We start from the raw sequence: 6,077 nt of genomic DNA, 5'->3' as shown, positions 1-6,077 counted from the left end.
GTGTGTGTGTGTGTGTGTGTGTGTGTGTGTGTACACTATGCGTGATGTGCCTGTGGGGGGGTGCACACTGTGTGTATACACTGTGTGCAATATCCGGTGCAGGGGTGCACACAGCGTGCCTGTCTGGGGGTGCAGTGTGTGTGTATACATTGTGTGTGCAATATGCCTGTGTGGGGGTGCATACAGCGTGTGTGTGTGTGTGTGTGTGTGTGTGTGTGTGTGTGTGTAGTGTGCCTGTGGGGGGGTGCACACTCTGTGTGTGTGTGCGTGTGACTCTTCAGTGATATGCCTGTACGAGGGTACACTTTGTGTGCATCCGTGTCTGTGTCTGTGTGCGTGACCCGTCAGGCAGTTTTGAGAGTCATCAACACAAATTCCTGCCAGCTCGGCAGGATTCAGCATGCACAGATACTGAGTCTGGCCTTGGAATCAAAACATCTTTTCATGCATCTGAAAAGTACTACATACTCGGTAAAAACAAAAAAAGGGAAGGATAGTTGTCACTGAATGAGGTTGTTGGGAAGCACGAGGAAGTTAGAAAAGCCAAATTCTACTCTTGGCTTCTGTAGTGTGGGGGCCTAATACTGCAAACAGCAGTGAGGAATTGGGGAGCGTGCATTTGCAGACGCAGTGGGACTGTTTTCCAGGAAAGGCCAGGTAACAGGAAACTGAGCCTGGCCCAGCATGAGTTTCAGATGAGGACTTGTGATTGTTGCTGTAAAAAAAATCCTCAGATTGGCATCTAAGAGGAGGAGGTTCAGTCCCAACTTGGTATACTCAGTTTATTTTAGAAATGAGATCAGCCTATTTTAGTTGTGTAAGATCTGAACCTTTCCATATGGATAGAGAAGACTCTGGGAAGGGAGGGGGGGCGGGGGCAGAACGTGTGTAGCTAAGTTTGGGTAGCTGAGGATACTTGGAGGGGAGAGTCAGTCAGATTTTTGTGATCAGTATTTTTTTTTTTGCTTTGCTTGTGCATGGATCCATTTCAGATTTCCTTAGGTCAGGGTGGGCCGACCTGTGGCAAGCATTCCACAAGTGGCCTGGGAAGCCTGCGCGTGTGGTACGTGCCAGATCAGGGAGGACACAGGCAGCATTGTGGCACACAAGGCAGGAAGCAATAAGCAGAGCAGTAGATTGGGCAGGGAAAAGAGACCAGAGCAGCAGATTGGCATGGAAAAGGGATCAGAGTGGCACTTGGCGAGGGTGGGGAGCTAACTTGTGGCATGCCTTACAAAAAGGTCAGCCCCCATTCCCTTATTTGCTGAGCTTTTCTGTGATAGAGGAAATACTTCATTTGAAAATGTTTTGGCTCGCTTGTAGAATTGGAGGTGCACTGAGAATATATTTATCCCAAAGGCAGTACATGACCGTGAAATTATAGATGCTCCAGAGACTGCCTGCCACTGATTTATGTAAAATCCCTGATCATTTGTACGAAACCTGAATGGGTATTGACACAGGACATGGCCAGCCCTGCTGAAGCCAGTGCGTTTGTTTACCGGAGGAAGAGTTGCAGGGTTGGGTAGTGTGTAGCTCTACTGTGCTGACATACCAGCATATGGGATGACTAATTGTGTATTATGAAAACTGACAAAAAAAAAAGGATGGTTAAAAATAATTATCAGTAGAAACTGAAGGAGGACACTAAGAACTTGCCCACATCACTTGCACACCATTTGAGTTCCAAAACATACCATTGAGGGCAAGGCTGTATTGCAGAGGTAACTCAGATGAACTGCACATTGATCTGAGCATGCGTTATGTCTGTTCATATCAAAGTAGGCTATTTCAAGGCCCTACCCTATTACTGTGTCCAGGGCCGTCCCTAGTGGGGGGTGAGTCAAGGCAACCGCCCTGGACCCCACACTTTGGGGGGCCCCCGCGGAGCCAGGTGGACCGACTACGGCGACTCCATGCTACTGCCAGCTTCACATCCAGTTACTCAGCACCCGCACCTTCCCCCAATCACTGCCAAATCCACCACCAGCTTCCTCGCATCTGGGGGTAGGGCCCTGCACAGCCTGATTTGCTCCAGGCCCTGCACCCTGCTTGGGTCGTCTCTGACTGCATCCTCATTGGTGGTGCAGCCTTCTGTGCGTTTTGCCTGGACTTTTGGGATCATATCCCATAATTCTTTGTGTAGCAGTAAGCTGAGCTGCTTTTGATTCTTTCCCAGTGAATGAAAGGAGGATTAAGCTGTCTGGAGTGGAGAATTGTGGGAGGGCACTGAAGGACTGTTGGCCTGACAAAGGGTATTTATACCCGAAAGCTTGCACAGAAGAATTTTTCCAACTATTTGAGTAGGTCTAATATAGGGGTTGTCCATGGGGGGTACATGTACCCCCGGGGGTACTTGGGAAGGCCCTAGGGGGTATGCACAGATGGGCGGGGATGGAGCGCTGCCACTCACCTCCCCGCAGCACTGCCTCCCAGGAGCAGGGCCAGGGCAGGGGAGGGGCGAGGGCAGTGGTGCCCCTCTGCGGGCCGCACAGGCGCTGCCCAGCAGACTGGACATGGCGGGTGGGGAAGCTCACGCGGCAGCAGCGTGGGGTGGTGGGTGGCGGTGGTGGCCGCCGCATGCGAGCTTCCCTCCCACTCCATGTCCAGCCGCATGCCACCCCCTCCCCCCCGCCCATGCTCCGTGTCCAACTGCTGGGGGTACACTTTATAAAAAAAGGTTGAAAACCCCTGATCTATTAAAAGATATCAGATTTACCCAAAGAACCTTGTCTGCCTATGTCCTTAGACCACCAGGGCTACAACCTATGCCCCTGAAGCACTATTGGCTGTTCAGTAATTTAACATACAAAGTGAAATTGTTACCATGCCAAATGGACATGGAACTGTAGCTTTTACCTCCAGCTGAGCTAGCCAGGGTTTAAAATAACACCAGTTTTCGCTCAGAGTTTTGTGTATGCATCAGGGCTCAGGAGGGAGGCTAGGGGCAACACCTGAGTAAGAGCCTGAAGTCACTCTGCAGTGAAGACAGACCCTGTTGATCTACAGATGATTCAGCTATGCACCCCGCCATGGCAAAAAGTCTGTTTGATCCTCCTATTATTTTTCTTTCACCCGAGAAACCACTGGAAGCAAATGGCACCACACTAGATCTGAAAATTAAAGAGCTTTAGTCGATAGCATTTTGGACAAATTCTCCTTCAGTGCAGAAATCAATATTACAGTGGCTTTATACAGCAGGGAAAGTTTTCTATTAATCCACATTATATCTTAGTAAAATATTGTGGGAAAACAGAAATCCAGAGAAATAAATTTGTGTGCACCACAGTTAAAGGCAAAGGAAGGAGAAATATTTTAACATAATACATCAAGCTGCAGGCAAGAACTCGTAGGACATTTTGGAATAAAAGCACAGTCATCTGAAGCTTCTAAATCAGAAAAAAATTACCCTTCTCATTACCAGTCATCTATACCTATTTATCTAATTTAAGACATTGTTCAAGGAGATAAATATCAAGTTGTCCCTTAAAGAAAGTGAAAATCAAAATGAATAATGACAAAATACATGCTGCTTATGCCTTTGATGGAGACAAATCAGCCTCACTTTTCAACAAGAGCGTGTTCCTTTAATTAAGTCCATTGCAATGACTCCATTCTCCTGGAGTGCTGTAGCATGATTCATCCAGTGAAATATTGTGGAACAAAAAGTGACAATACCAAATTGTCCGTCTGTGGAATGGGAGGGTCAGGACTGAAGAGTGGTGCTCATGAATACAGGTCTGAAGTGTGCAATACTCTACCAATGCTTATTTTATTGTTTAAACAGAAAGCCATACAGAGTTTTTCTTTCCTCCAGAAATCATCAGGAAGATTTTTTTAAAAGGAATACAGAACAACGCTTATGTTCTTCCCATGGAACACGTGCTCTCCAAAGATACCTAGCATTTCCATATTCAGAATTCCCCCAACCTGGGGTCCTGATGGGGTTTTGATTGACCCACTTCTGAACTGTTTTACTGCTCTGATGGTTTTGATAGACCACCCAGTCTGACTGTCAAGGAAGGTCATGGTCGATTACTGGGAATGGACTGAGCTCAAAAAAGGGCAGACTATACTATTGCATTCGCTACTTTTATTAAGTTAACACACTAATTATAAGCATGTGCGCAGTACTGTTTCTCATATTTGTTGCAAGACGTATATCATCAATTTGGTGCTTGATGAGGGGAAAACTGAGCCAGAAAGATTTTAAATGCATCACCCCAGGCCACAAAGCAAAGGAATAGCAGACCTGGGACTCCAAACAAGGGGTGAGAGTCCCATCCCCACTCTGGCCCCTTTACGCAGGATAAAAGGGTTAGAGTGGTCTTACACAGCCCATCCCGCTTGTTCCTCCCAGCAAGTACCAAACTCGGAAATCCACTACCAAAGCCATTCTGGGAGTACCCCACAATTGCTAGTCTGAAGTAGGCCAGAGGCAGAGACTGGCCACAGCATGCGAGCCCATTGGCTTCACTGATGCTTTTCCAGGTTTGTGGGAGCAGGCAGACGGGGTGTACTAAAGCTATGCTTTTCGAACTATCTGATGTGGCAGACCAGCAATTTTTTTCCCCGTGGGCCTAACTGAAAGCCTACATGAACAGATGTGTGATATTAAACTGGATCCACCACAGTACTGCCAACCAACAGCATTTGAACCTCATGGGAGGGTCCTCAAATGTAATGTGGTTGTCTTAACAAAAAAACAAACAAAAACCCAAAAAACCAAATATTAAATTTAAAATAATATAAATTTAGGGTACTTTTTATTTCTTTCAAGTTTTGGCATGTCATGTTTTCAAACTTTTCTCAGCCCAAAGACATTGCACATTTAGGACTAGCTTATTCAGAAGCAATGTAACCAGGTTAGCATGGTGTTTCATTTACGCTAATATTCCTTCCTTGTAAGCAGGGCTGATTATTTCTGGCCCAGCACTATGTGAACAGATCTGGACACAGGCATGAACAAACCAGGTGGCTGCCTGGGACCCAGAAAGAAAGGGAGCCTGAAAATGAAAAAAAATTACAATTTCAAAAAGAAGTTTTAATATTGTGCATATACAGGACTGGCAGTGTTAATAATTGAAAACCAACTATTTAAAAAACATCAATAGCACAGGTGTGACAAAGACTTTTGCAACAAAATCATTATCTCTGGTGAAGGCGGACTCAATACTAAAAGTTTGCCATGGGGCTGCCAGGAGTCTAGGTATGACACTGCATATGAATGTGTCCCTACTGTTTGTAGTATCCAAGCTAACTCATTCATTCAGAGTACTGTGCTGTGGAAACCATACCTGTATCTTTTAAAAAATGAAAATGAGTCTCACATAGTCCAATGAATCCAGAAGGTAGGGGATTAGGGAGAACAACAACATCCCTGAAGTTGGTAACACTGAGCTCTGCAAGGCAGGGACATGGCTAGGGTCAGGCATTACACATGAACTGGTTTAAGTGATCAGAAACTGGGTTAAACCTGTAACAGGACAGATGTTCAGTGCACAGAAACCGGTTTGAAAATGGCTGCAACCAGTTTGAGATAAATCTGGTTTAATGTAGTATCAGACTTAACTGATTTGAGTCAATCCAGTTTATGCAATGTTTGTCCCAGACCCCTTGCTGATTTAAATTAAAGTGGAGTCTCCCAGCATCCCAACATGCTCTCTGCACTGGGCAGGGCTCTCTGCTCCACAGCAGGGCTGGCCCCTCATCTTCTGCTCCTTGGCTGCAACTTCGGCAGTGATTGCTGGCATCTGCCTCCCCTCCCCACTCGCTAAGCAGGTATTCCCCTGTCCCTCAGACACCTCTCAGCATTAGCTAGAAGACCACATACTAGCTACCTTTGAGCTGTGGCATATGGGACAAAGGCAGAATCAACAGGTAGCTGGTAATGATCCCTCTGTTTTCTTAATGAGGTGATGAACACTGAGTTAGAGGGGATAAACATTCTCTGCTGAGCTGGTTGTGGGGGGGGGGAACCCCTCCCTAATCATAGCTTCCTGCCAGGGCCTGGCCACGCCCCCCATCAGCTCAGCTTTGTCAAAGGGAAGGGAGGGCTGCTCTAACACCCCCCCCCC

General features: G+C 46.6%; 1 protein-coding gene across 2 annotated transcripts in view; it reads left to right on the top strand.

Moving 5' to 3' along the window:
* Window positions 1-6,077, top strand: part of PPP2R2B (protein phosphatase 2 regulatory subunit Bbeta) — a 354,176-nt gene that overhangs the window by 19,082 nt on the left and 329,017 nt on the right. The gene's annotated exons all lie outside the window — the stretch shown is intronic.

The sequence above is a fragment of the Gavialis gangeticus genome, unplaced genomic scaffold, assembly GCF_001723915.1.
Source record: "Gavialis gangeticus isolate Ggan-Ray unplaced genomic scaffold, GavGan_comp1, whole genome shotgun sequence".
Classification (NCBI taxonomy): domain Eukaryota; kingdom Metazoa; phylum Chordata; order Crocodylia; family Gavialidae; genus Gavialis; species Gavialis gangeticus.
The sequence above is the reverse complement of the archived record's forward strand: the minus strand, read 5'-3'. Positions and strand labels throughout refer to the sequence as shown.